At 36.3% G+C, this 12153-nt stretch overlaps 1 pseudogene; it reads right to left on the bottom strand.

Annotated features, from left to right (window-relative positions):
• Window positions 1-9951: 9951 nt before the first annotated feature.
• On the bottom strand, window positions 9952-10068 carry LOC143396236 (U4 spliceosomal RNA; annotated as a pseudogene).
• Between the last annotated feature and the right edge of the window lie 2085 nt (window positions 10069-12153).

Here is a 12153-nt window from a genome sequence, read left to right as displayed (position 1 = left end):
TTAAAGTAATTTTGATTTGCATTTCTCTAATTGCTAAAGATGTTGAACATTTTTTCATATATTTGTTGATCGATTGTATATCATCTTTCGAGAAGTGTCTGTTCAGTTCTTTGGCCCAATTACTGATTGGGTTGTTTGGTTTTTGATGTTAAGTTTTCTGAGTTCTTTATATATTCTAAAGATTTGTGCTCTCTCTGATGTGCATGGTAAAAATTTGCTACCATTCTGTAGGCTCTCTATTCACCTCTTTGATTGTTTCTTTTGCTGAGAAGAAGCTTTTCAGTTTGAATCCAACCCATTTATTGATTCTTGATTTTATTTCTTGTGCTATAGGAGTCTTATTAAGGAATGAAAGGAATCTTGATCCCTGAATAACTTTCATCATTTACCTAAGAATTCTCAAGAAATAAAATTCTTTGTACTTAAAATACTGTGTTGTTTTCAAAACCTACTTTTACCCTAGCTAACCCCCTTTTGATTACTTTTAGAGTTTTGATAAATGTGGTATTATTTTATTATTAATAAGGTTATGATGCAGGCTGAGGATAAAGTTCAGTGGTAGAATACTTGCTTTAAAAATACTTGGATTATACCCCCAGTACTGAAAAAAAAAAAGTTATGATACAACTATACCTTATTAACATTTGTGTGTGTGTGTGTGTGTGTGTGTGTGTGTGTGTGGTGGTGGTGGTGCTATATCAAACCAAGGGCCTTGCTCATGCTAAGCCTGTACTCTACCATTGAGCTACATCATCAGTTCTCCCTTAACTATTTTAAATAAAGAGAACTAGGATATAAACATTGCAAAAATAAGTAAGTAAATAAATAAAAAGCTTTAAAAAGGTAATGCTGCAGTTGTTGCTATTAGGTTTTGGGTAAATATATGAAGTCCTAGGTCAGCCACATTCTGGCAGAAATACATTGTGCCCTCACACTTGTTTAACTCCAAAGGTTAGCTCTATTGTCCCCTGGCCCCAGGTCAACTGGGAGGAAGTTGAGGAAAGGACATCACCAGAGACTTCCTCTTTAAGTTGGATATTGAGAGAGTGCCAAGAATGTTCGTGCACAATCAAAATACCACCTGCTTATGGATTATAATAAGGAAATTCTGAGTGTGAAAGCATCAGTTATGCCATGTGCATTATGGTAAGAATGAGGGAAGATGAAGCTCATTGAATAGATCAGGTACACTCTTAGTATTAGTCAGCATCATATTACTACAACAAAGCCTGGAGGCAATTAACTTATAAAATGAGAATGGATTTATTTAGCTAATGATCCTAGAGGTTCCAGTCCAAAATCAGTAGAACAGAGGCAGAGGTATAAAGACAGAAATAGGAGATAAATTCCACCCCAGTGAAACAATCACTTAAGGAAAACACACTCTGTTTCTCTCCACTCTCTCACAACATTTCTGATACCACATGTATGTTTTTTTTTTCACCCACACAATTCTATAAGTCTCCAAATGCAGGCTGGTTGTCTTACAGTTAAATTTAATTTTGAATGTACCCTGAAGTTAGCCTCAGATCCCACAAGTTAACATCTCAATCCCAAAAAACAGTACCTATTTCAGATGTACATGTCAAGTCCCAGCCTCTAGTATTTTTGACCCACCAGCTATAAATCAGCATTCTACCCACTCCTTCATCAGGTTCCATATTTGCTAAAATAATTTGCACACAGAAGTCAGGCTAACATTTGATTTGTTTATCAGTTTACAAGTTACAAGCAAAAAGCCAGGCCTTGTGGGAATTCATGCATAAGAGCTCCATTTTGGCCCTCTCGGTCTCCATTTTGGTTGAGGGTTTGATATGTGACCCTATTTAAACCCCACTTTCACCTCTCCCCCCCCCTTTTTTTTGGTTCTGGGGATTGAACTCACAGCCTTATGCATGCAAGGCAGGTACTCTATCAACTGAGCTATATCCCCAGCCCTCCCATTTTTCTCTTTTGACAAAGATCTTTCTCTGGAGGCATCACTCATCAACCCTTCAATCAGGGCTCATTGTCCCTCACCACTGGGAAGGACCTGTTCTTCTTGGTCTGATTCCTTGTTAGAAAATCCTTAGGAATTGTGAATCTGTGTCAGAAACAAGACAATCCTTTCAACCACATCTGAGCAACAAGGAGGGCCACATTGAGAAGCTATTGAGCTAAGAGTGCATGGAGTTTATTGTTAAATTCAGCTTTTCTATATCATGAGCATTGGCGATCATCTCAAAGCACTGAGCCTGCATTACTGGGTTAGCATTCTGTGGAAATTCAACAAGCAACAGGTACAAAATTTAAGAAGTAGAACTCATAGTAAAAATAACAGCAATATTATATTTCCAGTTTACAAAATGGTTTTGAGCCATGAGCCTAGGCTTGAAGATAACCAATCAAATAACCATGGAGAATTTGGTGAGACCTTCTGTAGCTAAGTGGCCCGTTCTCTTCCTTTAATTGGGTCTCAAATTCTCCAGAGGGATTTATCCAGGTACAACATGTAGTATTACTGATGATGCAGACACTTCTTTGTTCAGCTAGTAAATGATTAAGAGCAATTCTGTTATTTCAGAACATTCCAGCAACAGAATATAGTGAATGCTTCTGAGTGGCAGTAGGTTTTGCAGTGGAATCTGCAAAGACAAGTAATAGATACATTTCTTTTTTTCTTTTTAATATTTTTTTAGTTGTAGATGGACACAATATCTTTATTTATTTTTATGTGGTACTGAGGATCAAACCCAGTGCCTCACCTGTCAAAACTACACTGAGATTTTATCTCAGCAGTCAGAATGGCAGTCATCAAGAATACAAGAAAAATAAATAGCGGAGAAAAATGCACACTTTTACACTGTTGGTGGGACTGTAAATTAGTACAATCACTATGGAAATCAGCATGTGCGGCAGTCTGGCTGCAGCAAACTAATTGGGGGGTGATGAACAACTTGTGTAGATTGATACAGCAGGAATGGAAGCCGTTTATTGTAGGACTGGAGCGATATTTATACATTCCACACAGCTTATCTTAATTAACATAAAATAGATACATCAGTCAACCAATAAGGAATCTCCACACTTAATGGCTTGCTTTTGTTACTTCACAAACCACTTCCTCTGGCATTTTGTCAGGAGCCATCCAGACTTGTTTACAGACTCTAACATTTCTCTGGCAAAATGCCAGCCGCCATCCTGACTTGTTTACAGTAACAAGCATGGAGGCTTCTCAAAAGACTAGGCAAGGAATTACCATATGATCCAGCTATACCACATCTCAATATTTATCCTGAAGAATTAAAGGCATCATACTACAGTGATATATGCATACCCATGTTTATAGCAGCATAATTCACATTGGCCAAACTTTGAAACCAGCCTAGGTCCATCAATGGATGACTGGATAAAGAAAATGATGTATGTATACACAATAGAGTTTTATTCAGTCATAAGGAGAAATAAAGTTATGGCATTTGCAGGAAAACGTATGGAACTAGAGACCATCATGTTAAGTGAAATAAGTCAAATTCAGAAGGTTAAGAGTTGAATGTTCTCTCTCATTTGCAGAAGCTAGAGAGGAAAAACTGAAGAGAAAGTTGGGGGCAAATCTCATGAAAATCAAAGGGAGATCAGTAGAAGAAAGGGACCAAGGGGTGGGAGGTGGGGAGTGATATTGGCCAAATTACATTGTTATATTGTATGCATGTACAAATAAGTATAAATTCCATCTGTGGGTACAACTATTATGCACCAATAAGAAAGTGGAAAAATCTTTATATCTTTATATCAGGGAGTATGATGCATAGTTTCTTATGGGACTTGTGCATTGTTGTAAACCAAAAGAGAAGCATTGGGGGTTTTGATAATAGACCCAATAGTCAATAAAATTTCTGCATTTGGCAAGAGATTGGGAAATACAGATAAGGGTATTGTCCCTCCATGAAAAAGAAGAAGAGAGTAAAGACTATGGAGTGGGGATAAGGGGATTTGATTGTAGCTCAGTGATAGAGCACTCGCCTAGCATGCGTAAGGCCCTGAGTTTGATCTTCAACACCAAATGATTAAATAAATAAATAAATAAATATACAGAGAGATAAAGACTTTAAACAGGTCTGGTCTGGTCACCTTTGGAAAGCTGTCCATATCAGATGACATCTGTTTCATTTCCTAAAAATTATTAGTGTTAAGTCCCGGAGAGGAGTCCAAGTACAACAAGAGGTTGGTGCCTTCTGTAAATGAGATATATGTATCCAGAAATCAGCTCCTTGGAGCTTGGCAGCATAAATGTTGGTTAAAAGGGGCTGCTATTGGCCTGTCCAACAAGGTTGGAGGCAGACCTGGAAATGTCTTCCAATACACAAAAGTTCTAATGTTTCAAGTCTTTATTTACCAGAGTATAATTTGTATATGCTACCAGAATATAATGTTTATTCATAGTTTTGATTATACCTTTATATAATTTTTTTATCCATGGTGTTAAAATTATATATTTATAACACAAAAGTATGTACCTTTTTTAAAATGATGGTCAAAAGAACAGCAAGAGCCAAATGCCTGGGGCAGCCCATGACTATTTCAAGGGTTGAGAGTTTATGCAATCCAAAGAGGGGAAAGTAGCTTGTAAATTCAAAATTATTGTACATAGAGTTTATGTATAATAACTTACATAGGATTTCTGGTCAGGAAAATTGCTAAGTTTTCATAAAATTTTGTGGATTGATTTTTAGGAGTATCACTCAACCAGTACAGTTAATTGGGGATGATAACACAAAGAAAATATTGTAAGATGGGACAGAGAGCACATAGCCATGTTGTAATTTATCCAGTGAAGTGTGTTCTTAATTTACAATGGAGGTTTACTAGGTAGGGAATATTTTTAATCTTATTTTGTGGTACTAGGGATTGAACCCGGAGGGTGCTCTACCTCTGAGCTACATCCTCAGCACTTTTTATTGTGAGACAGGGTTTCACTATGTTGCCAATTTGTGGTCTTGAATTTGTGATCCTCCTACCTCAGCCTTCCAAGTCACTGGGATTACAAGTGTACACTACTGCACCTGAATGGAATATTTTAAAAATATAATTAATATTTCAGCTTAAAAGGAGAACATACAAACAAGTAGCCATCATCTCCTTATTTTTATTTTTTGGCTTCTGGTGCCAAAATTGTGATTCTTCAGTAATTGTTCTAAGATCATGATTCAGAAATTTTTCTATCTGGGATATGACAAGAAATTTTACCAGTAAGATATAGGAGTAGTAATCCCCTAGTTTTCACAGAGCCTAATTGAGAATGGCCTGAAGTCTTAATATTGGCCTACATACTAGGTCAATATTAAATCTAACGAATTTTTTCCATATGGCCCATTCTTATATTTTGTCTCCGCTAGAAGTGAGGCAACTTATCAGCTTCCATAATATTCCTAAATCATGACCATTTCTAGTGCATACCCACTGTCTACATAAGTGTCAGCAGCTTTTCCTTTAGCAAGAAAGCATGCTCAACTAGGGCAAACATTTCCATCTGGTGGGCAAAAAAAAAAAAAAAAAAAGCAACTAAAAGTTAAGGGGTTGTTTCCTTAATTTCAAAGGACTAATATTAATGACCTGCATAATATTTACCAGTATTGCCTTTTAAGTATGAGGCATCTGTGAACCAGGACATCTCAGCATTGTTCAAGGAAGTGTCCTGTAAATCCTTTGAAGAGTCAAATGGAGTGGTTAATAGGATTTCATGTTAGTTGAGAAAACTAAAGTAAGATGTTAAGTTTGAAGACACTTTCAAAGAGATTCCACAGCATAGGAACAAAAATGGCCAACAGAGCTCCAGAGATAATTTCTTTGGTGGATTTGACCAATAGTGCTATAGCAGGGACAGCCCACAGACAAGGCGAGGAACCATGGGCATCTGACCTCAGTTTCTAATTCTTCTACCCCATGGATCAGTAATGACTGACATGCCTAGCATGTGTAAAGTCTTGGTTGTATTCCTGCCACTGAGGGGAAAAATTGCAGGGCATTTCTTTCCTTTTCATACACAGAACAGAAGAAAGAGAGTTGAGGGGCTGGGGCTATGGGTCAGAGGTAAAGTGCTCACCTAGCATGCGTAAGGCACTGGGTTCTATCCTCAGCACTATATAAATATAAAATAAAGATATTGTATCCACCTATAATTTAAAAATAAATATTTAAAAAAAGAAGAAGGAGAGTTGATAGTTAGCCAAGCCATGTCTTCAAGGTCTCTCCAAACAAAGAGATCAGGTTTAGTGGTTTTAAGTAAAGCATATAAGGGTTGGGTCAGAAGTTTGGGATACTGTTGCAGCCATAACTGGCAAATCCAAGAAACCATGGAGTGACAATGAACTTGAAGTTAAGAAATTTTAAGATGCCTTGTACCAGTTCTGAATCTAATTTGTAGTCTACTTCCTGAAATTAGGTGACCTAAATATTTTACTTGAATTTTTACCAGTTGCAATATTTCTTATGAATCCTATGACCTGTAGCATCTTAGAGTTTTAACAAGTGTAGACTATCTTTCTTGCACACTGATTGTGAGGGAGGTACACAAGAAGAGTCATGCACAGGTGGCTGTAAGGTACATCACTGAGGGAAAATAGTCATCCTTTAGGATTTGAGAAATGAGGGACTTTCACTGAAACCTCAGGCCTTTACTTTCCCAATATATTGCTGGCTGGCTCAAGAGAAGGCTAAAAGGTATTAGATGGCTTACATACTGGTTTGCTGCTGTTCATGATCAAGGTCAGCAAGGTATGTGGGTTTGGGGCAACTGTGTGGTGAGGTATAACAATATTACAAGAACTGGAATATAGGATAATAATGAGATTTTTGTTTTTTATTCTTTTATAATAGTTTTATGTCCAAAAGAGCTTCTTTGTTTAAAGAATACTGGTTAATTCTAGGTCAAGTTTTCAATGGGTTGATCTGAATCTTAATAGTGAGTACACTAAGGAGCCTATTTGACCTACTGACAATATCATTCATTAATATATGTTCTAACAAAAAAGAGCAGGTTAGTTTTTGTTTACCATAGAAACAAAGAGTAGCTTAGCAAATGAGAGAAGTAGGAGAACTCAGAAGACCTGGAGTTGGTCTTAGTTTATCTGGTTTGCCAAATTCTAAAAGTATCACCCTTTTCAGAGGAAAAAAAATTCCTGCATGTTTTTTTTTTTTTTTTCAAAATATGTGTCAAGAATGCGAACTGGAACACAGCTATTAAGGAAAAGGGAGTGTTTATGGAAGACCAAGATGTAAAGAGATAAAGACATGAAAACATTTTGGGGCTTGTTAGAGAATGCACAATTTGGATTGTCTTATTGCTCCAGTGTAGGGGTGTTTAAAGCCAGTGAGGTTAAATGCTCAGAGGGTTGTCCTAGTGTCTATAAGGATAATCAGAACTTCATTCCCAATATGAAGAGACTTCTCTCCACCCCCAAGGTATTAAGGGTAAAGACTGGGAAAAGCCCTTGTCTTCCTCAGAGACCTGTCACGGGATGGTTCTGGAAGGAGGTCTTTTTTGGATTTTGTTGTTGTTGTTGTTGGTTGTTGTTTTGCCTTGTAGCAGTCTCTTTTCCAGGATTTCTGTAATAATAGCATAAGCCAGGAGGATTTCATCTAGAATTTTGTTTGGGGACTTGTATCTGAGAGACTTTTAGCAATTTTCTTTTTATTGGAATCCTCTAAAATAGAAGCTAACTGATTAGCCAAATTTGCAAGATCTGGAGTGGGCATTGTTTCCTATTCCATGTGGGTTCTTTTACAAAAGTGGGAGAGCTTTGAAGTTGGCCACTCACAAACACAGAAGGGAAGTATACTCAAGTAGAGTCGACAGTCACAGGAAGGTCAGAGTTTTCCTTAAAAATGAATTAAAGTCAGTTGTAGTAATTGTAAACAGATTCTTTAGGTTCCCCATTACAAGCCTAAATTTTATTCCAGTCTAAAACCTTAGGAAATGCTTCAAGGATGGCTTTGAGGAGATTTCTGGACATCTTTCACATCTGATCCCAATGTTGGGACATTTCTCTACCTCAGAAGGAGTCTAGAGAGCTTCAGCCATCCATTGTTGGGCCTGGCCTTCCTGATGTCATGTGAAACAAATGTTATAGACCAGAAAAACCCAACTGATAGGCCTGAATTACTGTGTTAAATTCTGAGCAAATTGATGAGGTCTTCAGTGACATTTGGAATTCCTAGGAATGATTCTAAGATAAGCCTTAGTCCAAGAAACTTGGAAGCTTGGAGTTTATCTGGGCTCATCAGTGGGCTTTATATTAAAGGGGCAGGTTTTAATGGAATAAATTTAGGGAGTGGTGGAGGCTGAGGAGTCTGGAAAGAAAGGGAGCTCTGCAGGAGAAAACTAAAGAGGAGGAGGAAGAGGGGCTTTCAGAGGAGGAGGAGAAGGCTCAGGAGCACAAGGTCTCTTAGTTGCTAAAGTTTTTTATCCTCTTAATATTTTCATTGCCTCAGTTTTGAGACTGTTGTCTGTAGTGAAGCAAATTATGTGGACTTTTTGTTTTGTTTTATTTTCTACTTTTATGGTTATGTTTTTATTGACATATAGTAATTATATATACTCACGGGGTGCTGTGTGATATTTTGACACCTATATACACTGTGCAATGTTCAAATCCGGGTAATTAGTATATTGAACACCTCAAACATTTATCATTTCTTTGTGTTGGAAACATTCATAATCCTACATTCTAGGTTTTTTGAAATATACAGTAAATTTTTGTTAATTATACTGAACCTATTGTGTTATAGAGTACGAGGAAGGCAGAAAATAAAACAAAACAAAAAGTCCCATAATTCTCCTATGTAGCTGAATTTTTGAATACCTTAATGAACACTTTTCTAATCTCTACTCATTTATAGCCTCTTGAAACTATTATTCTGTATTTAACTTCTAAGAAATTAGCTTTTTTTTTTCTTGGTTCCATTTATGAGTGAGATCATATGGTATTTTTCTTTCTGTGCCTGGTTTATTTCACTTAGCAAAATGTCCTTCAGGTTTGTCCATGTTGCTGCAAAAGACAGGATTTCATTTTTTTCTTATGAATAAATAATATTCTACTGTGCATATATGTGTATGTATGAATATATATATATACACAATGAAATATTATTTATTCATAAAAAAATGAACTCCTGCCCCCCCCCTCTCTCTCTCTCTCTCTCTCTCTCTCTATATATATATATATATATATATATATATATACACATACACACACACACACACAACATTTTCTGTATTAAATCAATCAGTCAAATCATTCATTGATGGATACCTAGATTGATTCCACATCTTGGCTATTATGAATATTGCTATAGTGCTGCAATAAACATGGGTGTGCTGATGTTTCAGTGATATACAAACTTCCTTTTCACTGAATATATAATGAGTAGTAGGATTGTTGGATCATATGATAGTCTTATTTTTAGTTTTTTAAGAAACCTCATACCATTTTCCATATGGTTGTACAAATTTACATTCCCACCAACAATATATGAGAAAAGGTTTCTCTTTCTCCACATTCTCACCAGACTTTTTTTGTCTTTTCTTTTTCTTTCTTTCTTAGTTTTTAAAAAAATATTTATTTATTTTTGGTACATGGGATTGACTCCATGGGTGCTTTACCACTGAGCCCCATCCCTAGGCCCTTTTATTTTTTATTTTGAGACAGGGTCTCACTAAGTTGCTGAGGCTGGTCTCAAGCTTGAAATCCTCTGCCTCAGTCTCTTGAGTCATGGGATTATAGGAGAGCATACGTGCTTGGCTTCAATGATAGCATCCTTACTAAAGTGAGATAAAAAAAGAAGATGTGACAAAAAAAAAAAAAAAAAGACTGAACCCAGGACCTAGAGCATGTTGGGTAAGTGCTCTACCACTAAGCTACATCCCCAGCCCTTCATTGTTTATTTATTTATTTATTAACTGATTTTATTCAGTCTCCTTAGAGACTATATAGCAAATCATTATGGTGAGATATTGGGAAAAGTTTTCAATTAGCAGTAGTTGTGCCTCAGATAAACATCATTTATATGATACTGCCACTGCGCAAAGTTCCAGCCCTTTAAGTCTTTTATTTTTAAAATATTTTTAGCTGTAGATGAACACAGTATCTTTATTTATTTATTTTGTGGTGCTGAGAATTGAACCCAGTGCCTCACACATGCTAGCTAGGCAAACGCTCTACCATTGACCCACAACCTCAGCCCCCAAGTTTTTTTTTTTGAGACAGAGTCTCTCTAAGTTGCCCAGGCTGACCTTGTGTGTACAATCCTCTTGCTTCAGCTTCCTGAGGAGATGGAATTACAGGTGTGGTGATTAGTGATAGCCAGTTTGATTTCTATTTCTCTAATGACTAATAATATTGAAAAAAATTTTCATATACTCTTTGGCACTTTGTGTGTCTTCCTTTGAGATATGTCTATTCAGATAATTTGCCTTTATTTTTGGTACCAAAGATTGAACTCAGGGGTGCTTTTTTTTTTTTTAGACACAGGGTCTTGCTGAGTTGCTTAGGGCCTAGTTAAGTTGCTAAGGTTGGCTTTGAACTCATGATCTTCCTGCCTCAGACTCCTGAGTTGCTGGAATTAAATTATAGGCGTGTGGCACTGAGCCCAGCTCATTTGCCATTTTAAATTTCCTTTTTAATATATATATTTTTAGTTTTTGATAGACCTTTATATTTTATTTAGTTATACACAGTGCTGAAAATTGAACTAATTCCTCACACATGCCAGGCATGTGCACTACTGCTGAGCCCCAGCCCCAGCCACCATTTGCCATTTTTAATCAAATTATTTTGTTTTATTTTTTGGCTGTTGACTTATTTGAATTCCTTATATGTTATTCTGGATATTAATCATATATATATATATATATATTCTCTCTCTTTCTCTCTCTCCAGAGTGATATTTTACAAATATTTCCTTTCATTTTGAACTTTGTATCTTCACTGTTGATTGTTTTTTCTTCGGAAGCTTTTTAATTGATTAATAGTCTGTTTTGCTTATTTTTGCTTCTGCTGCCTGTGTTTTGGGGATCTTATCCAAATAAATCTTTGCCTATACCAATGTCCCAAAGTGTTTCTTCTGTGTTTTATTCTATGAGCTTTATAATTTTGGGTCTTCTAATTAAGACCAGATAAGCCAAGATAGTTGCCTAACAATTTGTTTATATATAATTCATTTTGAGTTAATTTTTGTACAAGGTAAGAGATACGGGTTTCCTTTCACTTTTCTGTGTATGGTGATCCAGTTTTCTTTCTTTTTTTTTTTTTTTTTGATTGGTTCTTTTTGGTTATACATAACAGTAGAATCCATTATGATATAAACATATAAGCATGGAATATATCTTATTTTAATTAGGACCTCATTCTTGTGGGGGTGATCTAGTTTTCTAAGCACCATTTGCTGAAGAGATTGTCTTTCTTTAATGTATGTTCTTGTTACTTTTACCAAAAACCAGTTTGCTGTTAATACATGGACTTATTTCTGGGTTTAGTTCCATTCATCTCTGTGTTGTTTATATACCTTTTGCTAGTACCTTTGCTGTTTTGGTTATGATAGCTTTCCTTCATATTGTGAAGTCAGGGATGTTAATGCCTTCAGCTTTGTTCTTTTTGCTCAGGATTGTTTTGGTTATTCAGGATCTCTTGGGATTCCAGATGGGTTTTATTATTATTTTTTTATTTCTGTGAGGAATTTCATCGAAATTTTGACAGGAACGCTTTGTAACAGTTTATGGCAGTCATATATTCCTAAGGTGTTTTATTCTTTCTATACCTGTGAAGTGCAAACAGATAGATTAGTCTGGTTTATGTGCTTGGGCAAGTCTGCTATACAGGATACTCTACTAACAAAGATTGTACAGTGGCCTATATATTGCTTTGTGGAGTTGAGTTTTTCATTATTGGTGCCTATTAAACATTTTTCAATCTCCACAGGTTAGCAACAAGTAACCTCTTCCTGGACTGGGCAACAGAAGTTACACAGCATGCCAATCAGACTGACCACAGCACATGCATTCCCCCTGAGTAGTCCAACCTTCAGATGAGACAGAATGGACTTGACTGAAATGGAACTGGAGTAAAGACACCTTCATGTCTCAACCCAAATGTCTAAAAAATTAGTGCTATGGATGTC

Source organism: Callospermophilus lateralis, chromosome 3 (assembly GCF_048772815.1).
Source record: "Callospermophilus lateralis isolate mCalLat2 chromosome 3, mCalLat2.hap1, whole genome shotgun sequence".
Classification (NCBI taxonomy): Eukaryota; Metazoa; Chordata; class Mammalia; order Rodentia; family Sciuridae; genus Callospermophilus; species Callospermophilus lateralis.
Note: the sequence above shows the minus strand (reverse complement) of the source record. Positions and strands in the feature narration are given on the sequence as shown.